At 37.4% G+C, this 24856-nt stretch overlaps 1 pseudogene; it reads right to left on the bottom strand.

The window, feature by feature from the left end:
- Nucleotides 1-20773: 20773 nt before the first annotated feature.
- Nucleotides 20774-23943, bottom strand: LOC100921045 (annotated as a pseudogene).
- Between the last annotated feature and the right edge of the window lie 913 nt (nucleotides 23944-24856).

Here is a 24856-nt window from a genome sequence, read left to right as displayed (position 1 = left end):
TAATATGTAAATTCTTGTATCTCTCCAATAGCTAATTAGATGTCATAACCTTCAGTAATTTCTTTTTTAATGGAATGGATGAATGAATGAAATAGAAAAACACATCCCTATTTGGCATAGGCCTGAGGAATTTTGATTCTGAAAGTCATCCTGGGTGGTATATGACCATAGATGAGGGGGGAAAATTGGATTTAGATTCCTAGGAATGAGGCTTACTCTTACCTCTGCTATTGCTTTTTGTTGTTGTTGTTTTCAATATTAACTGGTGTATCTATCTATCTATCCATTGATCCATTCATCACCTATTTATCTGTCTGTCTATCTATCTTTTACTTCCTTCCTCCCTTCTTCCCTCCCTCTTTCCCTCCCTCCCCCTCCCCCTCTCTTCCTTCCTTTCTTCCTTCTTTCCTTCCTTCCTTCCTTCTTTCTTGCTTTCTTCTTCCTGATTTCAGGTCCAGTGCTCTATCCACTAAGCCTCTAGTTGCCTTCATCCCTGGTAATAAAAAAAAAATTAAAAGCAAGTCAACATTAGTTTGAACTGACAGTCATCAATATTTCATGGCTATAATTTCCCCAACCTTTATAGAGAAGTTAGGGAAATACACATCTTTTCTCCAGGGTCAAACTTGGTCATTGTAATTATACAGCATTCAGGTTTTTTTTTCTCTTTAAATTTACATTATTCTAATTGTACACATTATTTTTTGATTCTTGTTATTTTCCTGCATCAGTTCAGATGAGTCCTCCCATGCTTCTCCGAATTCTTTGTAGATATTGTTTCTTAACAGAGCACATGTGTAGCTTCAATTTGTGTCTGTTACTTTTATTTTCCAGTTCTGCAAACTTGTATAACCCTCTTTACCTCACTGAGTCTTAGTATCCTAATCTATAAAATGAACACAGTGATACTTTGTTTCTATGTCTATTGTGAGGCTAAAATTAGATGATATATATGAATATAAGATGCTCTGTAAACTATAAAAGGCTACATCAATATAGAGTATTCTTGTAAAAAAAAAAGTAAATCAGTAAATCTGTGAAATTGAGTCCAACCAGAAATGGTGCAGAATTGAGGTTTACTGGTGAGAGAACTGGGAGGGCCCTAGCCTACCTTCGCCAGGGTTGGCCTCTGTGACAAGGTTCAGGCTTCTCTTGGCAAGCACCTCAAGAGTTGGCTGAGAGTTAGCTCTATGGATAAAAGACTCGAATGGGTGTGGGCTGGCTTTCTTTGGGTTTGTTTATTCCCCTTGGGCTCACCTTAGCTGCTGAGTAATTTGCAGGCTGTAATCTGTTCATGGAGGAAGTCTTGCAACATGCCCTGAAAGGCTCCCCAGATATGTACTGATCTCCAGGCTTACGTATGTTGTCTAAGTAAATCTTCCAATTCACCTCCCGGCTACATCTCCGCCCCATCCCTCTCTCCACACTTTCTTAGAGTCCTGTATCATGCTATGGGAATCAGGTCATGGGCTCTAGAGAAATGATCCTGTCAGGTGACATGGAACATGAATCAGACCCTTGAAGAACAAGGAGAGAAATCTGGGCGGGGAGGGAGCTGGAGGCATAATTGGATGATTTATCTGGTCAATAGAGAATCTATTAAACTCCCCCATGGAATTGTGAATCTCAATAATGTGTCATCTCGGCATGGAGCAAGTTCAGGTAATTATGTAGTGCCTTATGGTCAGGAATGACTCACTTTATTACTGTGTGTTTACATGGGGAAATTTATTTCTCACATGTGTGTGCCTTCATAGCAGCTACAAATGGTCGTTAGTCTGGTTGCTGGTTTATGAAGTCTGCATGTTTCTTTTACTGGCATATGATTTCAAGTGTTATTGGACTCTTCAAAGGATGCATAATGACCCAGTAAAGGGCCTTTCAGATTAGTGATTCGAAAGCCCCTTTGAGACAGTGAGCAGATCAAGGCAGAGTTCCTTGAACCAGGTGTGGTTCACAAAGGGACTTTCTGCTAGCCTGTGGGTTGGTCCCTGGTATAGTGGGGGCTGGGAAGGGAAGAACTAGATTTAAAGATTTAAACCCACAGGGCCTGGGTTTAAATCTGGACTTTTCATTTACTTTCTGTGCAGCTTTACAAGTAAGAAAGAAAGTAAGCACCTACTAAGTGCCAGGCTTTACAAATATTCTCATTTGATCTTCACAGTCACCTTAGGACAGTGTTCTCAAAGTCTGGTCCAGAGCATCCTCAGAATCTCTGAAATCCTTTTAGAGAGTCTACAAATTCATAATTGGTTTTTATTTTTAATGTGATCAATATCTATAACTATAACCCACATAAACAAAAACTCTTTGGACAGATCCTCAATCATTTTTAATAGGACAAAGATATTGAGAACAAAAGTTTGAGGACCACTGCCTTAGGAGGTAGGTACCACTATTGTCTTCATTCTATAGTTGAGGAAACTGAGTCAGGCAGGGGTTGAATGATTTGCCCAGCTGGTGTCTGAGATTCAGGTCATTCTGATTTCAAGCCTAGTCATCTATCCACTGTGCCATTTAAATGCCTCTATCTTACTAAGGATAATTCCTTTTACTTTTCTGGACCTTAATTGTCTTCTCTATAAAGTGAGGGGGTTGGGTTGGATTTTGTTGTTGTTGTTTGGTCATTTCAATCACATCCAACTCTTCAGGACTTCATTTGGGGTTTTCCTGGCAAAGACATTGGAGTGGTGTGCCATTTCCTTCTCCAGCTCAATTTACAGATAAAGAAACTGAGGTGAATAGGCTTAAGGGACTTGCCCAAGATCACACAGCTGATAAAATCTGAGTCCTGATTTGAACTCAGGAAGATGGATCTTTCTGATCCCAGTCGTGGTGCTTTTTCCATTGTGCCACCTACTTACTTCTGGTTTGGGCATTGCCAACTGTGAAACCCCTAGTAAATCACAAAACTTTTTCAAGCCTCGGTCTTTCCACCTCTGAACCATGGTCCTCTAATAATATTTAGAGGGTGTTGGTTGTGGTAATAATACGCACAATCACCTGTCTCCAGTGTTGTGGTTGGAGGCAAAAATGTGAAATAGTGTTAGAATACATGGGAGAGTTGTTGAAATACACGGGAGACACCTGACAATGGCTGCTGGAGATCCTATCCAGAATGGATCTCCTCTTGTGAGAGGATGATACAAGTAGACAGAGAAGCAGTTGTTATTCTCTGACTTCTCTCCTCTTCCCTCTGCCTCCAATTTATCTCATTCCCAGCCCACAACACTTGTGTCAGCAAAGGCTGCCCTACAGTTACTTCAGATGTTATAATTCACAGCTGTGGAGGCTCTTGAAGAACTGACCTGTCCCCTAACAAAATAGAAAGACTCTGACTCTAAGTTCAAATGCTACCCCCAATACTTGCAAATCATTGAATTTTCCTTGACCTCAATTTCTTTATCTGTAAAATGAGTGTATGTGTATGTATGGGGGGAAACAAGTGAATTATAGGGACTCCAATGGTTCTGTCAGCTTTTCATTTGTAGACCCATAAAATCTTTTGAAAACATGAAAGCATTTAGTAAGGGGTTAACCATTATTTCTTTCCTTTTTCAGTCTCCTCAACTATAAAACAGGGATAATAATAGCATCTAACTTCTAGGATTGTTGTCATGATCAAATAAGATAATATTTGTAAACTACTTAGCATAGTGCCTTATAGTAAGGGGAGACCTTAAAAAAACCGGAATCTCTCCCCCCAATAATATAGACTACAGTCCCAGGGAAAAAACTTCATTTACCAAGGTTGATCTGTGTTCTGTTATTTGTGATCTTAGAGAGTTAGCAGGGTCCCTGGGAAGGCCTAAGGTTATAAAACCATTATGTGACAGAGGCAGGCCTTGGAGCATCTAGTTCATGATACTTCTCTTTGGGGTGAGCCATTCCTATGGCTCAAACAAAGAAAAATTCGTCACCTCTATTTACCTCAGTTTTGTCATTTGTAAAATAGGGATAATAATAGTACCTTCTTCTCAAGTTGTTGTAAGGATCAAATTAGATAATATTTCTAAATTGTTTTGCAAACCTTTAAGAGCAAATAAATGCTAGCTATCATTAGCTAGCTATCTAGCTAACTATAATAACAATTTGCTAAGATGTGGAGCGGTTGCTGTCTACAATAATGGAGGTTATATTCATGTAGACACAATGGCATTCATTTGAAATCTGACTCTTTAATGATTTGCAATAACTGTGATTTTATCCATCTACCAGTGTGGATCACAACTTTTCTACAACTTAGAAAATGGCATCATGACTTGCAATGGCTAAGTAATCGATTATCTGGCAGACAGCTTCTGTTAGTAATGAGTTCCTCTGCCCTGAGCTTAACTTGTTCTTCTTGCATGGCCCATGGGATGCCTGTCCTGGAACACTTTCCAGTTTGGCAAGAGTTGCCAGAGCTTGTGTTCCACAAGCATAGCCTTTAAGGATCCAAGGTCAACTCCAGTGCCATAATGGAACATCAGAAGAGAACTTTTGAGAAGTTTATTTAATAATAAAACACCCGATGTCATTAATAGACTATTAGAACTAGAAGAAATCTTTGAGTTCATTTAGTCTAATCTTATCATTTTGTTGTTCTTATTCAGTTGTGTCAGTGGTATCCGGGTCTTTGATACCCCATTTGGGGTTTTCTTGACAAAGATATTGGAGTGGTTTGCCATTTCCTTCTATGGATCATTTTTACAGATGAGGAAATGAAGGCACCAGGTTTAAGTGACTTTCCAGGATCACACTGCTAGTAAGTGTCTGAGGCCAGATTTGAATTCAGGTCTGACTCTAGGCCTGATACTCCATCCCCTGTATCACCTAGCTGCCCAATATACTCATTTTACAGATGTGGAAATTAAGTTCAAGAAGAAGTGAATTGGATAAGGTCATAGAGAAAGATGGAAACAAAATAGTGGCTATAACCCCAGGCTCCTGATTCCTGGATTAGTGCTCTTCTATCTTCATCATATTACTTCAAAAAGTATTTATTCTAATCAACCCAAATGGCACCAATTTTCTGGTTATTCATTTGTTTACTCCATTGGGGTGGGTGGGCCATGAGTATCTTTGTTCCCATTTCCATTTTTAGTAATTTTTTTAGTTATATCTTTTATGGAAGAAAGTATCTCATAATGTATAGAGTGCCTGCATTGAAGCCATGAAGACCTTGATTTAAGTCTTGCCTTTGGCATATACTATTTTTGTGACTGTGCAAGGTACTTTAGTATTATCAATAACTCTATCACTGTAAGTTGCAGAAAAGGTGCTGAGCTGTTCTGATAGAGAGTTCCCTCATTCTGGAATCTCTGGTCCAGTCCTTATCTCTTTTGTTTTTATAGCTCTACATTTCCCAATTTATCCCAGAGCATACTAAAAAATGTTTGACAACCAGCTCTGCAAAAATGTATAACACACTTTTAATTTTAACCTGTATTTTTCTGCACTTTCTCCACTACTCTATTAAGTCTAGACAATCAAGGAAACAATAAACAAATCCCTAATTTGGTCTGAGGCATAAATGCTTTCAGTGAAAGTCTAGTAATAAGTTTTTAGGAGCTGGTATGACTTGGATTCAGCATACTCCTGAATGTATTCTCCCTTTAAATAATATCCTTAAAGATGGTTGTCTAGCTTCCATTTGATAATCTTTAGTGATAAGGATACTACTATCACAAGAGATTGTAATGATAAGATCAGAGATAAACTGTTATAAATTATCTCAGACATGTGGTAGTAGAGATTCAACCAGGTACTCTGCCCTCCATTTCCAATTCCATTTTCTAAGAGTCTAATTTTTAGAAAATTCTTTCTTATATTGAGCCAAAATCTACTTCCATGTGACTTCCAATCTCATCTCTACCAACTTTCATCTTTTCAGTTCCAATTTTTTTAGTCTGTCTTCCTGTGTAATCATATCTTCTCAATTGGATGGGATGCCTGCCTGCCTTTGTTCAAAATAATACTTATGCTTCTTTGGTTCTCTCTTCACTTTCAGCTTACTCACCCATCTGTTCCACCTCCCCACCAGCTGCCTTATGCACCTAAAGATGGCTCCTCCTTGAGGCCTGCTGGCTGATTGGTGAATTCCTACCCAGAACTGCCATATCTGGAGCTATCTGTGGATAGCTACCCTATACATGCTGCTCTCTCTATTCCCAGCTTATTCTTTCATTTGCTCCATCTCCCCACCTCCTAGCCCTTGCTTTACAAGAGTATTTTCTTCCCTCATTTCTTCCCCTTTTCTAGCTCCTCTTTATAATTATCTTCCTCTGGTAGAATGTAAGTTTCTTGCAAGCAGGGATTGTCTTATATTCTTATTTTTATATCCCTAGGGTTTAATACAATGCCTGGCACATAGATATAACACGCAATAAAAGCACTTAATAAATGCTCTATCTATGTATCTGCCATCCATCTACCACCTAACTATCTATTTGTCTGTCTGTCTCTGCCTGTTTTCTTTCTGCCTGTCTGTCTGCCTGCATATTGGTTTATTGTCTGTCTTTCTGTCTGTCTTCCTGGGTCTGCTGCCTCCCTGCCTCCCTGTCTATCTATCTATCTGTCTGTCGTCTGTCTATCTATCTCTCTTCTTATCACCTATCGATCCACCTCTTTGTCTTTCTTCTATGTCTAACTTTCTATTTCTCCTTTCTCAACTCTCTCTCTTCTATCATCTATCTACCAGTCTATATATCTTCTATCAATTCTCTCTACTTCTCTATTTCTCTATCTTATATCATCTATCTGTATTTCTCTTCTGTCTTCTATCTATCCATCATCCACCTCTCTATCTCTCTTCTATATCTTTCTATTTATCTATCTTCTATCATCTATCTCTCTACCTATGTATCTGTCAATCCTTTTTCTCTCTCTCAATCTTTTTTCTATCAATCTGTCTTTCTTCTATCTATCCACCTCTCTATCTCCTTTCTATCATGTATCTATCTATCCATCTTTCTATCTCTCTTGTATCATCTTTCTCATTCTATCTCTCTTTTATCATCTCTATCTTTCTATTTGCCTAACCATCATCCATTTCTCTATCTCTCTTCTAAATCAATCTTTCTATCTTTTTTTCTATCATCTTTCTATCTCATTTATCTTTCTATCAATCTCTCTAATTCTCTATCTCTCTTCTATCATCTATCTACCTGTCTATCTATCTATCTATCCATCTATGTACTTCTCTATCTCTATTCTATAGCCATCTATTTTTTGTTCTATATATCTTCTATCATCTATCTTTCTATCTCTTTTCTATCATTCATCTATCTACCTCTCTCTTCTATCATGTATCTCTCTTGTATCATCTATATCTACCTATCTATCCACTTCTCTATCTATCTTTCTATATCTCTATTTATCTATCTCTCTTCTATCTATCTATTCATTTGTCCACCTATCTCACTTCTATATTCATTTCTTTCTTTCTATATCTCTTCTTTCTATCTTCCATCTTTCTCTTTTCTATCATCTGTCTATCCATCCATTTTTCTATCTCTCTTCTATCATTTATCTCTCTTTCTCTTCCATCTATCTATCCATCCATCCAACTCTCTTCTATCATCTATCTTTCTCTCTCTCTTCTATCTATCTATTTCTGTATCTCTCCTATCATCTATATCATCTATCACTCCTTTTTTATCATCTCTCTTCTATCTATCCATCTATCCATCTATCTATCCATCTTTCTTTTTTTCTTTTTCTTTCTTTCTTTCTTTCTTTCTTTCTTTCTTTCTTTCTTTCTTTCTCTCTATCTTTGGGGGTGAGTGGGAGTAGAGGAAGGTAATTCATAAATGCATGTGCAAAAATGACAATCATAGAGCCTATGGCACCTGGAGTGACCACTGCTTCCTCTTTCCAGTGCCCTGTAACCCAGTGTTCAGTAGAGCTTTGAGTAGCTCTTCGGGGCACAGATTGGCTCCACCAACCTGCTTCTCTTAATGAAATGCAGGGCAATTAGGGATGTTGAATCTAATCTTCTGAGCGACATGGCTTATTATGTAGCTATCAGGCTGGTTTGTTGGTGTTATCTGCTAGAGGTTGTAGTTTCTGTGATTAAATAGTAAAAGAGAAATGTAGTTCATGCTGATAAAAGTTGGTGTAATCAGAAATCATCATTGATGGCTGATGGTGCTGTTCAGGGTGTATTTTTCCCTTGAAATTTCTTCTTAAAAGACATTGACTGTAAAGATCCAGAGCAAGAAGACTGACAGAGATATAATTTCAAAGGAAGCCTAAGGAGCAACTATGCCAAGCTAAGCAGTAACAGAGAAAAATGAGGCTGACATTTCTCCTCCCCCACCAAGTCAGCCCATCTCATTGCTAACTGTTTCCCCCCAAGCTTGTTGTGGGATGGAATTGTTCTTTACAAAGATCAAGGATTTATAGGGCGATCAGGTGGGGACGCAACCTGAGTTATTGGATAATGTTCTAGCTTTGGAGGTGGGAAAACAGGTTCAAATCTTGCCTCTTACACTAGCTGTGTGACTTTGGGTACATCATTTTACCTCTGAATTTCAATTTGCTTAGCTGTAAAATGGTCATAATGAAAACTGTACTGACTTTCTGAGAGGCATCTTGAATGTAGTGTGGTGTAGTGGATATAGAATTTGACCCTGTTGATAACCTAAGTGAAATGGATGACTACCTCCAAAAATACAGACTTCCCAGACTAACAGAGGAAGAAGTAAATTGCTTGAATAGTCCCATTTCAGAAAAAGAAATAGAACAGGCAATTAAACAACTCCCTAAGAAAAAATCCCCAGGACCAGATGGATTTACATGTGAATTTTACCAAACATTTAAAGAACAATTGGCCCCAATGCTATATAAATTATTTGATAAAATAGGGAATGAAGGAGTCCTACCAAATTCCTTCTATGACACAGACATGGTACTGATACCTAAACCAGGTAGGCTGAAAACAGAGAAGAAAGGTTATAGACCAATCTCCTAATGAATATTGATGCTAAAATCTTAAATAAGATATTAGCAAAAGACTACAGAAAATCATCTCCAAGATAATACACTATAGATCAAGTAGGATTTATACCAGGAATGCAGGGCTGGTTCAATATTAGGAAAACTATCAATATAATTGGCCATGTTAATAACAAATTAACAAAAACCATATGATCATCTCAATAGATGCAGAAAAACCATTTGATAAAATCCAACATCCATTTCCTATTAAAACACTTGAGAGTATAGGAATAAATGGACTTTTCCTTAAAATAATCAGCAGCATCTATTTAAAACCATCAGTAAGCATCATATGTAATGGGAACAAACTGCAACCATTCCCAATAAGATCCAGAGTGAAACAAGTTTGCCCACTATCACGTTACTATTTAATATTGTATTAGAAAGCATAGCTATAGCAATAAGAGCTGAGAAAGAGATTAAAGGAATAAGAATAGGCAATGAGGAAGCCAAATTATCACTCTTTGCCGATGACATGATGGTATACTTAGAGAACCCCAGAGATTCTGCTAAAAAGTTATTAGAAATAATCCACAACTTTAGTCAAAGTTGCTGGTTATAAAATAAACCCACATAAGTCATCAGCATTCTTATATATCACTAACAAAATCCAACAGTCAGAGTTACAAGAGAAATTCCATTTAAGGTAACTACTGATAATATAAAATATTTAGGAATCTATCTGCCAAGGGAAATTCAGAAACTTTATGAGCAAAATTACAGACCACTTTTCACACAAATTAAGTCTGATCTAACCAATTGGAAAAATATTAAATGCTCTTGGATAGGAAGAGACAAATATAATAAAGATGACAATATTACCTAAACTAATCTATTTATTTAGTGCTATACCAATCAGACTCCCAAAAACTATTTTAATGACCTAGAAAAAATAACAACAAAGTTCATATGGAAAAACAAAAGGTCAAGAGTTTCAAAGGAATTAATGAAAAAAAATCAAATGACGGTGGCTTAGCTGTACCAGATCTAAAATTATATTATAGAGCAGCAGTTGCCAAAACTATTTGGTATTAGCTAAGGAATAGATTAGTTGATCAGTGGAATAGATTAGGCTCAAGGGATAAAACAGTCAACAAATATAGCAACCTAGTCTTTGACAAACCCAAAGATCCCAGCTTTTGGGATAAGAACTTACTGTTTGATAAAAATTGCTGGGAAAATTGGAAACTAATATGGCAGAAACTAGGCATTGATCCATACTTCACAACACAGTACACCAAGATAAGGTCAAAATGGGTTCATGACCTAGGCATAAAGAATGAAATTATTAATAAATTAGAGGAACATAGGATAGTTTACCTCTCAGACCTGTGGAAGGGAAGGTCTTTATGACCAAAAGCAGAACTAGAGATCATTACTGATCACAAAATAGAAAATTTCGATTATACCAAACTGAAAAGTTTTTGTACAAACAAAACTAATGCAGACAAGATTAGAAGGAAGCAATAAACTGGGAAAATATTTTTACAGTCAAAGGTTCTGATAAAGGCCTCATTTCCAAAATATATAGAGAATTAACTCTAATTTATAAAAAATCAAGCCATTCTCCAATTGAAAAATGGTCAAAGGATATGAACAGACAATTCTCAGATGAAGAAATTGAAACTATTTCTAGTCATATGAAAAGATGCTCCAAGTCATTATTAATCAGAGAAAAGCAAATTAAGACAACTCTAAGATACCACTACACACCTGTCAGATTGGCTAAGATGACAGGAAAAAATAATGATGATTGTTGGAGGGGATGTGGGAAAACTGGGACATTGATTCATTGTTGGTGGAGTTGTGAACGAATCCAACCATTTTGGAGAGTAGTTTGGATCTATGCTCAAAAAGTTATCAAACTGTGCATACCCTTTGATCCAGCAGTGTTACTACTGGGATTATATCCCAAAGAGATTATGGGGAAGGGAAAGGGACCTGTATGTGCACGAATGTTTGTGGCAGCCCTTTTTGTAGTGGCTAGAAACTGGAAACTGAATGGATGTCCATCAGTTGGAGAATGGCTGAATAAATTGTGGTATATGAAAATTATGGAATATTACTGTTCTGTAAGAAATGACCAACAGGATGATTTCAGAAAGGCCTGGAGAGACTTACACGAACTGATGCTGAGTGAAATGAGCAGGACCAGGAGATCATTATATACTTCTACAACAATACTAGATGATGACCAGTTCTGATGGATCAGGCCATCCTCAGCAACGAGATCAACCAAATCATTTCTAATGGAGCAGTAATGAACTGAATTAGCTATACCCAGAAAAAGAACTCTGGGGGATGACTAAAAACCATTACATTGAATTCCCAATCCCTATAGTTATGCACACCTGCATTTTTGATTTCCTTCACAAGCTAATTGTACAATAATTCAGAGTCTGATTTCTTTTGTACAGCAAAATAATATTTTAGTCATGATATACTTATTGTGTATCTAAGTTATATTTTAATATATTTTAACATCTACTGGTCATCCTGACATTTAGGGAGAGGTAGGGGGGTAAGAGGTGAAAAATTGGAACAAGAGGTTTGGCAATTGTTAATGCTGTAAAGTTACCTATGTATATATCCTGTAAATAAAAGGCTATTAAATAAAAAAAAAAAAAAAAAAGAATTTGACCCTGGAGGCAGGTATTCCTGGGTTCAAGTCCCTTCTCTGACACATCCAGGCTGTGTGAGTTGTTGCTTCCAGTGCCCCAGGCAACTGTATAATAGAATTAAATTGCAAAACAGTTAGCAATCTATATTGATAGAAGGAAGTCTTTGGAGAGGAAATCAAAAGTCTGGATCAAAATACAGTAATTACCTTATAAGGTTTTATGCAAACTTCAAAGGCTCTATGAATGTATTGTAGTCCTGCTACTATTCATCTTTCTTTCTTTTCCCTTGGTCTTGTTATATAACCCACTCTTCCAATCTAGCTTTCTTTCTTTCTTTTTCTTCTTCTTTTTCTCCTCCTCCTCCTCCTCTTCTTCCTCCTCCTCCTCCTCCTCTTCTGCCTCTTCCTACTTTCTTTCTTTCTTTCTTTCTTTCTTTCTTTCTTTCTTTCTTTCTTTCTTTCTTTCTTTCTTTCTTTCTTTCTTTCTCTTTCTTTCTTTTCTTCTTTTTCTTTTTCTCCTCCTCCTCTTCCTCCTCCTCCTCCTCCTCCTCCTCCTCCTCCTCCTCTTCCTCCTCCTCCTCCTTCTCCTCTTCCTTCTCTTTCTCCTTCTCTTCTTTCTCCCTTTCCTCCTCTTTCTTTTCTTCTTCTTTACAAATAATCATTAGAATGGAAATATACTGTAGCTCATTTCCACCCACTGAACTTCTCCACTGATCCCTTGGGTCATCTGAAATTTTGATCCTTCAGAGATTATGTTGCTCTATGAGTCACAACCTTTAAACAAGGATAAAAAAAAAAAAAAAAAAAAAAAAAAAAAAACTCTTTCCTTTTTTGTTAGACTGGATGATCTGTAAAATTTTTACAAGTGCTAACATTTTATGACTTTATGATTTCAAAACATCCTAGTTAAAGGAAGTGGAAATTCTTATCTCCATTTCAATGAGGAAATGGAGACTCAGAGAAATTAAATCGTGTATTTGCCTGAGATCACAAACATTAATGACTGGATTCAGAAAATTAAATAGTTTAATTCACATAACTTTTGTGTTTATATAAATCTGAATGAAACATTCTAATTGACACATCTGTTATAAAGTGGTTTGGATATAGAATCACAGCAGGTTAGAAAAAGATCAGGTCTTATAGATCATTCAAATTCCACTTTTTTATTTAAAAAGTTTAATTGAAGCTTTTTGTTTTTATATTTTGGTGATTTCTGGATATACACTCTTCCTACCAGCTGAATTGAAGAGTATATTTGACTATGCACAATGTCCTCTGCCTAGTTCCAAGACATTTGGAGGTTTGGTGAAATTGCTTCTGGAAATAATACATAATAGAGAATCCCCAGTTCAGTATTATCTATTTCTTGTCTTTTTTACCTGCTGGGATAGAACTGAGTGTGCGTACAAAAGAATAATCAGAATAAAACTCTCTCTTGCCCTGGTAGCTTTCAAGTGATGAGGAAAAAATGCTGTGGACCTCTGGGTGAGGAGAGAGATAAAACCAACATCAGTAGCAGAATCTAGCTGTTTCTGTCCAACTTCCATGTGGCCATGAATACATGGAGTCTATATTTCTTTTGTCCCTTTTGGGAGTGTTCCTTCCTAATTTTAGATACATAAATATAAGTCATAGAATGGTTCAAATTACAAGCCTGTGATCTTTGAAGGATCACAAAAGTCACTAGAGGTCAAGCAGCCAGAGTTCATGGCTAGGGTCAAGTGAGCAACCAGCTCTGGGAAATAACCTGCTTGATCCAGTTCAGCCATTAGTTGATTTGACAGAGAAGACAAAAAAAATCTGAAAATGTATCACTCATCAATCACACAGCTACTAGAAATTAGTGGGTAAAATTCACTGTAGCAACCCATTCTCCTAGAGATTGAATAGGTATATATAGAAGAGAGCATGCTTTAGTCTGGGAGAAGATTTTTAGGATTCAACTTAAAAAAAATATCTTTTCAGTCAATAATCCTTTTAAAAAGCTAATTGATGTTGTTTGGTTAATTGGTTTAGAGAAGAAATCATTTGGTCAATTGGTTATATGATATTGGGGACACAGTAGTTGGTCAGTTGATATTAAGAGGAATACAGTGGACAGGGGCTCATAAAAAATAGTGTGGGAAAGATACCCCACTTTTCAGCCTTAGTCTAAAGGCCTTGGGTGAGAGAGGCAGCAATGAGGCTGGAGATCCAGCCTGCTAGTACAAGTGGGGAATAGAGTTAGGGAATAGAGAACCTATATATATTACATTTATAATAATGATGATAACAGCAAGATAAGGAAAAATAACCAATATCATGACCTTGTCTGACAGTATATGCCATATTCTGACTCATTAATCCCTCATCTCTCTACTGAAAAGATTGCTAAACTTTTCATGAAAAAACTGAGGCCCTCAGAAATGAAGTGACTTGCCTTAAGCCATTTAGCTAATTAATGGCAGAGTTGAGACTAGATTCTGGGTTTTCTATCTTTTGGTTAAGTGCCCTTTATGCTTTTAAAAAACATTTTCAAATGACTTTTTCATCAATATCCTAGTATCTGGTCACTTTCTGTACTGAGTCCTTATTTTTCTCTGCTTCAACTTTCTCCTATCAGTTTATTGTTCTTAGTCCATTTTTATTCTAAGATATCTTGGATTCTGTTATAGGGGTATATAGTTCTCCTTTGTTTACCATATTCAGGCTTTGGGAGCTAGCACCACTTATTACTCTAGACAAGGGGTCAGTTAGATATGGCTCTTCTAAAAGCAGAAGTAGGGAGATGAGTGAATAAATGAATTTGTTTCAAACACTGGATTGGAAACACAAAGAATCCTGAAAAGGGCAAAATATGCTACATAATTTTAATCAAAATTCAAGCCATATGGGAATTAGAACAACTAAGCTATTTTGAATTGTTTAATGAATGAATGTTTTATATAATAAAAGCTTTCCCACAATGGAATGGCTTGTCATGGAAGACAGTGAGCTCCCTGTTGCTGGAAATATTCAAGTGTAAGATGGATGACCATCTGTTAGAAAAGCAGTATGCTCTAAAAGAAGGAGTATTAAGACTGAAGTCAGGGGAGACACTGGTTAATTTGTAGCTGATGACACTTAATGATATATGTGAGTTGGACAAATCCTATCCCCACTAGTTTTACTGATCATTTACCCATTTATAGAATGAGATAATAATATTTGTACTATCTATTTCATAGGAGTGTTTTGAAGGAAGTTTTTTGTAAACCTTAAAATAATATAGAATTTGAATTATTATTACAGTAGACAAGAGTCTGGAATAAAGTCCATTAAGGTATATTTCAGGTCTAAGAGCCCATGGTTCAATACTTGAGTCTCTTTAAGGGAATTAACAAGTTTCTTCCTTAGAGAAAATAAACCAGATATTAAAAAAGCATCTATTACATATTTACTTTGTGACAGGCACTATGTTAAGTGCTGAGGATACAAGTTCAAAGCAAGCAAGACAATTCCTTCCTTCAAGGAGCTTATGTTCTAATATTAGAGGACAATACATAAAGAGGAGCTGGAAAGGGAATAGGTTGACATGGTGTGGAGATGGTCAGGAAATACCATAGAGGCTTGGTAGCAAGATAAGGTAAAATCTCATTTATTAGTTTTCTAGGGACAGAGTCTAAGATTCTAGTAGGAGGAAGATGAAATTGATGGTTGGTGTGTAGTAAGTTAGTAATTGAAGAACTAAGGATTCAAGGCAGGCTATCACTGGTCACCCAGAGCCAGTATGACTTAATCAAGAACCAGTTATATCAAGTCAACTTTTCTTTTCCTTTTTTGGTAGTGTAGGTCAGGAAATTCTGTAGCTACAACTTACCAAGATTTTTTTTTTTTAAACAAAGTATGTTATAAAGTATCTCATGCTATTTTTGTAAAAAAGATAAAGTAACATGGACCAGAAAGTAGTACAATATATGGATTTGGAAGTTGTGGAATGGCCAGATTCAAAGCATAATCTTCAATTCTTCGGTAAGGGCTTAGTGGGATAACCTTAGTGAAGTACCCTTGGGATCTGTGCTGGCACCTGTAGTTTTATCTATAACTTGGGTGAAATTATGTGTTTAATTAAATTTGGTTGACAAACAGGTGGGAGGAATAGCTGAGATTCTGACTGATGAAGTTAGGCTCCAAAATTATACTTATAAGCTAGAATATTGGGCTAAATCTAATGAGATGATATTTAGTAGAGTTAAATATAAAATCAAAAGTGAGTTAAAAAAAACTATTTCACAAGGATAACATTGTAGAAACATGTCAAGACAGCATTTCATCTGAACAAGATATGGGGGTTGCAAACTTAATTTGAATCAGCTGTTTAAAATAGACAAAAAAAGCTCATTTGATAATATTACATTTAAAAAAGACAAAAGTCGGGACAACTAGGTGGCGCAGTGCATAGAGCACCAGCCTTGAAGTCAAGAGAACCTGAGTTCAAATCTGACCTCAAATACTTAATACTTCCTAGCTGTGTGATCCTGGGCAACTCATTTAACCCCAATTGCCTCAACACACACACACACACACACACACACACACACACACACACAACAAAAAAAAAACCAAAAGCCTCAGAGCCTTCTGGAGCAGATGTATGCTGGAGTAAATTTGTACTGTCTTGAGAAAGGCTGTTGTTAAATTTTCTGCATGAACATTCAGTACCTCAGAAATTGGTAAACACTATGAATTGGGGCTTGATTTATTGTTTTGTTGATTTTCTAGGTTTAATAAAGTGATGGAGAAATATGTTAATAATGCAGATTAAAGTTAAGATTATGTCATACAGACTTTTTTGGGGGGGAAATCTGATTATTAAATGTTTACCAGCACACTCATGCTCTGGTCAGACTATATCTGGAACCTAATGTCACCATCTAGGAAAGACTATTAAGCTAGAGGGTGTACAGAGAAGGGCAGACCTTGAGTCTGAGCTATGTTGTTGAAGGATGTGGGGGGTATTTGCCTGTAGAAGACAAAATTTGTTGGAGACATAATGGTTGTATCAAAAAAAGCTCCCTAATAATTATAGTTATCCACAAATGTAAAGAGCCTGTCTCAAGAAGTAGTGGGTTCTCTCTCACTGGAGGTCTTCCAACAAAGAGGCTGGGGACCATTTATTGGGTATATAGTAATAGGGATTCTTTTGGGGATATGGGTCAGATGAGATGGTTAACAAGATCCCTTGCAATTCTAAAATGTTCTCAGATTAGGACCTAAGTGCAGTCTTTCAGGTTATTATTTTTTTTTAAAAAAAACTACCCCATCCAAATGAGCAAGGCTGTAGTGGACTGGTGGGTGTGAGGAAGGGACTGAGTCAAATATCCCACAATCTGATTCCCAGCTTTTCTGTTCTTTACCCTATGAATTTGGGCAGGCTCCCTTATGGGTTACCATGGCACTAATGTTGTGTCAACACTTGTAGCAGTCAGATTGACTAGGGGGAGAGAAAGAATGTTCAGCAGCGGATTGGTGTTCCCATTAAATGGTTCTACACCCTCATTGCATAGCTTGACAGCTGATCGACAGACAGCTGAATGGGTGACATCAGTACCCCTGCTGTTTCACAGTTCAACCAGAAGTATTATTATTGTCTGGCACCTGATGCCCCATCAACATTGCTGACATAGCAATTTAGCAGGAAACCCATAGGCTAGCCATGGAGAGATCTTTGTGCCTTAGTCTTCATGGGCCCTAATATCAAGGTAATATTACCTTTCTTCACAAAGGTGCTGTGAGGCTCAATTAATTAAGGTTTATAGGGAAGCAGATGAAAGCAATTACATAAGGGTAAAGGGTTATTAAGATCTTAGATAATGATATAGGGCCCTCAATATTCTCCCACACAGTTCCTGCAGGGGCCTAAACCCCCTCCTGGGGAAAATGCCTTAATCAGAGTGACTAATGTTGGGAATTTTAGCTTTTATGACACGCCTTTGGGGAGATATTATGGGCAAGAGGACCTATTACTCCCAAAAGATTCCTCTGTGTATAGATAACCCTTTGGCTTCTAAGGTCTCTTCCAGATCTAAATCTAAAAGATCATGCAGCTCTTTTCTAGAAAAGCAGAGTTTAATCCTGGTGGGCTTTCATAGAGTCAGAAATGGGACAACAGTGAGGCATTATAGAGTCAGAAGGATCAGGGTTCAAATCCAATGCTGTCACCTAAGCAAATCATTTCACTTTTCTGAGTCTCAGTTTCCTCACCCATAAAATGAGAATAATTATAGCTGTGGTGCCTACTACATAGGGTGCTTGTGAGGCTTAAAAGAAATGATGTATGTAAAGCATCTTGTAGATTTAAAAATGCTATGTCAATTTTAATTATTATTTTTAAGGATAAAGAAAGAGTTGATTAGATTTTACTCTCCTTCTTACTCTCTTCCTACAGTACATGACCTAAAATAGGTCAGATAAATTCCCAGGATTCCCAGTCACTCAGAAGAGTTTCTAGGGGCAGCAGAAAAATTGGTCAGTCCTGTGGGTTCCCTTAAAGGTCATTGGATAAATGCCATATCCCCTCTGGGGTCTATGACCTTTCTTCTTCTTTTTAATCAGTAGCCTATTTTAAAAAAGTAATAAGGGGCAATGGGACAGAGGGAGAGAAGAGACTATTTCAGCAACCATTCAGCTAGGATACAGGGGAGCAAAGAAGTCTATTCCCCAGAATGAAGGAGATGGCAGTCTTATTGTCATCTGCCCTAATTATTGCATATCTAGAGTACTGTGTCTGATTCTGGACATCACTTTTGGGAAGGACAATTGTAAGTTGGAGTTTAACTATCTTACAAAGAAAAAGGAAGGAAGGAAGGAGGAAATAAGAGAAAGAAGAAGGAAGAAAGAAAAGAAGGAAAAGAGGAAAGGAAGGAAAGAAAGAAGGAAAAGGGGAAAAAGTAAGGAGGAAGAAAGAAGAGAAAAAAGGAAGGAAAGAAGTAAGCAAGGAAAGGGAAAGAAGTAAAGAAGGAAGGAAGGAAGGAAGGAAGGAAAGGAGTAAGGAAACAAGTCTTTATTAAGTACTTACAACGTGCCAGGTGCTGTGCTGAGATGAAGAACAAACTTTCTTGTGGGGATCAGTTGGAAGAGCAGGGTGATGTTTAGCCAGGAGAAGAAAAGTTGTAAGGTGAGAGAGAATGTGATGGCTACCTGTTTTCAAGCATTTGAAATGTGATGGCTAGTGTAAAGCTTTTTCAGGATGTTATATTTTCTAAGTTTTGCTATGCTGGAATGAGAGCCAGTTGAAGGAGAATCACTTTCTCTTTTCATGCAAGCCTGAACATATCATTCTATTCTTGTAATGAATCAGGGTGACTAGATTGGGGGTGATAGGAAATGCTTAATGCAATAGCTGGCATATAGAAAATGCTTAATAAATGTTTATTGAATTGCATAGGAAACTGTATATATTAATTCTGTTTCTCTTGAAGGAAGGGAAGAGGAGATGTGATATCAAGGAGGCTGTTGTAAGAGTGTCTTGGGATCCAGTTCAAACTGGCTCCCAAGAACAGATTGTTAAATTTTCAGTGTGAAAATTTACACCCAGGAAATTGGCTAACATTACAAACTGGGCTACATTTATTGTTTTGTTGATTATCTAGATTTAAAAAAAGTAATGGAGGAAATGTTAACAATGCAGATTAAGCTTCAAAATGTGTCATGGGTACACTTTTTTTGGAGAGAACTGGTTGTTAAACATTTGCCAGCTCACTCTGCTATCTAGTCACATGGGAGTTGTTTGTGGAATATCTAGAGACAACTAGAAAGTGGGAGGCTTCTTGATTGGATGAGGCTTAGTGAAGACTTTTAAAAAAATGAACCAATAGAATGTGGAACCAATCTAGGTAATAGTGTGGTAAGATTGGATGCTCTACTTTAGGGGGTGTCTGTATGAAGGAAGGTTATGCTGCTGGTGGCTGCCCCTACCAAACTGACACCTGAAACTGATGGGGGCAATGATTGTCGGGGCAGAGATTCAGGGAGGAGCCACATATTGGCTGGGCCAATATTCCTAAAGTGAAGATTTGATTGGATTACTCCTCTGGTCCATAAATTCCTTCAGGATAAAAACAGGAGAGCTTCTGTTTTACATTTAAAACCTTTCACAATCTACTTCCAACCTCCTTTTCTAGACTTATCATTCCCTTTAGTATACCTGATTTTTTTTTTTTTTTTTTTTTTTTAGCTTCTCACTTTCAATTAAGCAAAACCATTCAGCTATGTCTGACAATATATACAGCACTCTGCCCTAATAGTCCCTTGCTTCTCTATTCTGAAGGAAGATCATTTCATTATTTTTTCTCTGGGACCTGGCCTTTTAAGTATTCTGAATTTATTTTTCTTTTAGTGACCTTGTCGTACATTTGTCATTGTGCATGGTTCTATCTATTCCACTCTATATCAGTTCATACAAATCTCATGTTTTGTTGCCTCTCATTCATTGTTTCTTACTGTACAATGAGTGGCAGCATGATATAGGTGTAGAGAACTGACTTTGAAAGCAGGAAGACCAGGATTTGAGTCCAGTCTCTGCCACATCCTAGCAAAGTTATTCTGAGCAAGTGCTTAATCTTTCTCAGGCTCAATTTCTTCATCTGTGTAGTAATAATAGTTAGCCTTTCATATATCACTTTAAGGTTCACAAACTACTTTCCAAATATCATCTTATTTTATCTTCACATTAATCCTGTAAGGTAGATGCTAATATTATTCTAATTTTACAGACAAGGAAAGTGAGGTAGACAGAGATTAAGTGACTTGATCAGGGGTCACACAACTACAAATTGATTGAATCTGTAGTTGAATTCAAGGCTTCCTGACTCTAGGCTTCTGCTCTATCCACTGTGCCACTTAGTGCCTCTGAAATATGGACAATCATAGAACCAAGAGGATTAGATATAGGCTTTTTTTTTGATAAGAAAACATTTAGCATATTACCTATTGCATAGTAGGCACTTAATAGATGCTTATTCCCCTTTCTGTCCCATTTGGTTAAATCTGGCTAGGCCTTGTTGATTTTACCTCCTTCACTTCTCTTGTGTCCATCTCTTTTTTTTTTTTATTCACTCAACCCTTATACCAGTTCTCATCCTTATTAACTTATATTTTATTTATTTGTTTAAATTTTTATTTTTACATAGGGAAAAATCAAACACATATTTAATCCAATTTGGATGCAAGTTCCTTAGCCTTTGCCTTTTTCCAGTTTGGCAAAACAAATAACTGTTTTTGGACCCAGAACATTGCCATTCCAGTGGCAACAGATCTTACCATATCTATCATTATAATTGGTTTTGATTACTTTTACCAGCTTAATGAGGGCTTCTTATTTTCAGGGTTAACCTGTGTGAAGGCATAAGTCTCTCTGTGAACTAAGTAACACTGTCTGGCTTGATTTTTAATAATACCGTAATGAACCTCTATTTTTCTACCTTGGGCAGGTGGAAGACCATTAGCTTAATGGGGTCCACCTCATATAGGCAATCATTACCAACTGTGTTTTCTTGTTTTCTACAGAGTAGAAACAGTGTTAACGCCTGCTCTGAGGATAGCTGGTCTCTTAGTGGGGACATCTCCTTTGCTTTAAGCTTTTTGTTCAATTTAAGTCAGCAGCCTTTGCTTCTTCTCTTGCTCTGTCTCAAGTCTATATTTGTGAGACAGTATAAGCAGTTGAGTAGCTGTCTGACAGCCCAAAGCCTGGCTAAACTGGTTAATTGCTGGTGACACTTTCAAATACTTATAAAGGATGGACCTTTGATGCTGGAGTCTGATGAATTGAGGCCATTTGACAAATTAAGTGAGGTCCCTTTTTGGGTTGGGTGTCCTGACCAACGCCAAAAGTTCTTGAAGAGCTTATTCTCAAAGAATTGACTGCTTTCTTGGCCTCCTTTTTTAAAACAGCAGGGGCCATAGCCACCTTCTTCCCTTTTGGCAAATTGGTGGGCAGAACGAGAAAGCCCTGATTGACTTTTTGCCTGGATTTTTGCAGTAGCCTACTAATTAATTTCCCTGACTCGTCTTTCTCCACTCTTATTCTTCCTCAATACAAATGCTAAAATAATATTCTTAAAATGAATTCACTGTTCATTCTCTGCTCAACAAGCTTCCTCAGCTTAAATATAAAGTTTTTGGTTTGACTTTTAAAGCCCTTGAGAATCTGGCTCAAGTCTATCTTTCCCAATCTGATTTCACATTTCTCCCCCTTACAGCCTGTTTCCATTCCTTTTTAAAGTCTGCTCACCATTTCAGGAATGCTCTTCCAACCCCAGGATCACTGCTGAAACCCTTCATTCCAATGATCAACTCATGTACTATTCTCTCTCTCTCTCTCTCTCTCTCTCTCTCTCTCTCTCTCTCTCTCTCTCTCTCTCTCTCTCTCTCTCTTCCCTCGTCCCTTTATTTGTTAGGGTTCCCTAAAACTAAATCATTACAAATTTAATGTGGGGAGGGACTAGAGATCTCTAGTAAAATCCCCTCATTTTGCAATTCAGGAAATATGCTTAGAAATTTTCAGTAATTTGCCTCCAACTATAGGATTTGAATCCATCCTCAGACTCCAGAGCCTGGGCCCTTTCCAACTTCGTATTAACTTATTTATGCATGAACTATTTCCTTTTATTAGACTATAAGCTCCCTGAGAGAAGGAATTATTTTTAGGGTTCTTTCTTTCTTTCTTTTTTGTTGGGTGTGGTAGCGATCCAAACTTGTGCATGGAATTCCAGATAAAGAAATATCCTTTTTCCAAGGCTCGCTGACAAGGAAATGTTCTATGGTTTTGGAGGGTTGTCTTGGGGCAGAGAGATTAAGTAATTTGCCAAAGGACATGCCTTTGTTTTGACCAGAGATGGTATTTGAACCCAAGTTCTTCTCACTCTCTGAACCCACCTCTTTATCCACTATACCACATGGCCTCTTGATTATCTCATTTCTATCCTTCTATTTCCTCATGCATGGCACATGTACATATGTGTATACATATATGCACACAGTGATAAATATATAGACATGTATATGCACATCTACCTATATATGCACACAGAAAAACTATATATGTATTTACATTCACACACATATTATATACATATATAAGTGTATATCTTTATATATGCTATAGTACATTTTTGTTGTTTATTTTTTCAGTCTTGCTCTATTCTTTATGATTCCATTTGGAATTTTCTTGACAAAGATAACTTGAATGGTTTGCCATTTCCTTCTCCAACTCATTTTACAGCAGAGGAAACTGAGGTAAACAGGTTTATGGGACTTATCCAGGGTCACACAGCTAGTCAGTGTCCAAGTATATATGTGTGTATGTATACACACACACACACACACACACACATACACCCCTATTTGTGTCTCTTTCTCCCTCTCCTTTCCTCTCTCCGTCTCTCCCTCCCTTCCTCCTTCTTTCTCTCTGTCTGTCTCCGTCTATCTCTGACTCTCTCTTTATGCCTCTGTCTCTGCCTCTCTCCCCTCCTTCCTTCTCTCCTTCTCTCCTAATTGTACTCTGGACTGATTTCAACCAGAGTAAGGTGCTCCTGGTGAAGAAATATCCTGTACTAACAACAGTTAAGCTCCAGACTTGCTGCAGGGGGACATGTGAAGTTCAGTAATTTGTTTAGAGTCATAATCTGGTACATATCAGAGACAGTATGTGAACTCAGGTCTTCTAGTCTCCAAGGTAACCGCTCTCAGTACTATTCAGTGATGTCTTACAATACACACATAAGGTGAATTGAACTAAGCTGGAAATCTTGGCAGGGAGCTTCTCAGGATCCACCTGTTGTTCTATGTCAGCTTACATAGATCTACAGCCAGAAGGCCTTTCCCTGCACCAGTTTTTAATGCATACCATACAATCCTATATTAGGACTCCAGTGAGCTTTAATCCAACCTCTATTCATTTCTCTCCCAGTTGCTTTTCTCTGAAATTCTCCTATACCATTTACCCTCTCTCTCTCTCTCTCTCCTCATCTCCCCCTTCCCCAACCTTTTAAACTTCCGTTTGTGTGTTGTCTTCTTCCATTAAAATGTAAGTTCCTTGAGGGCAGCATCTGTTTTGCCTTTTTCTGTAACTCCAGACTTAGTACAGTACCTGGCACATGGTAGGCACTTAATAAATATTTACTGATTGACTAAGCCCTTCTTCTTACAGCTAAGGAAACTGAGACCCAAAGAGATGGGGAATGTTCGTTTGTCTAAGGTCACATGAAATTTGTCACAGGGTTAGGACTTGTACCAAAGTCCTAACTGCTACTCCAGTGTGCTTTATGTCATTTTAGCAATTTTTGTTGTTGCCTCTTACTCTTCATGACTGTGGGGGTCATACCTTTCACGGATGTTTTGGCATTTTCTTCTCCAGTGAATTGAAGCAAATAGAGGTTATATTACTTGCCCAAGGTCATACAGCTAATAAATATCTGAGGCCAGTGCTCTATTCATTGAGCCACCTAGCTCCCTCCTTTTACCTTCAAAACATCTATTGAATATGCCCCCTTCTTTCTTTTAATATTGCCATCACCCTAGTGCAGACCCTCACCACCTCATGCCTAGATTATTGCAATATCCTGCTGGTTAATCCCTGCTATGATTCTCTTCTTACATCAGTCCACTCTCTACTTAGCTGTCAAAGTGATCTTCCTAAGGCTCAGGGATGACCATGTCACTCCCCTACTCAATAAGCCTTATAATCTCTTATTCTTTCATAGTCTACCCCTTCCAGTCTCCTTGTACTTATATTTCTAACTCACCACCACCCCTTGCCCCCTGCCCAAATCTTTGATACAGTGATACTGACTTCCTTGGTATTCTTTTAACAAGAGACTCATTTTCAGGCTCTGAGCATTTTCTTTCTTTCTTTCTTTCTCTTTCTTTCTTTCTTTCTTTCTTTCTTTCTTTCTTTCTTTCTTTCTTTCTTTCCTTCTTTCCTTCTTTCCTGCTTTCCTTCTTTCCTGCTTTCCTGCTTTCCTGCTTTCCTGCTTTCCTGCCTTCCTGCCTTCCTGCCTTCTTTCCTTTCCTTTCCTTTCCTTTCCTTTCCTTTCCTTTCCTTTCCTTTCCTTTCCTTTCCTTTCCTTTCCTTTCCTTTCCTTTCCTTTCCTTTCCTTTCCTTTCCTTTCCTTTCCTTTCCTTTCCTTTCCTTTTTCCTTTTCCTTTTTCCTTTTCCTTTTTCCTTTTTCCTTTTTCCTTTTTCCTTTTTCCTTTTTCCTTTTTCCTTTTTCCTTTTTTTCCTTTTTCCTTTTT

This window comes from Sarcophilus harrisii, chromosome 1, assembly GCF_902635505.1.
Source record: "Sarcophilus harrisii chromosome 1, mSarHar1.11, whole genome shotgun sequence".
NCBI classification, from domain to species: Eukaryota; Metazoa; Chordata; class Mammalia; order Dasyuromorphia; family Dasyuridae; genus Sarcophilus; species Sarcophilus harrisii.
The sequence above is the reverse complement of the archived record's forward strand: the minus strand, read 5'-3'. Positions and strand labels throughout refer to the sequence as shown.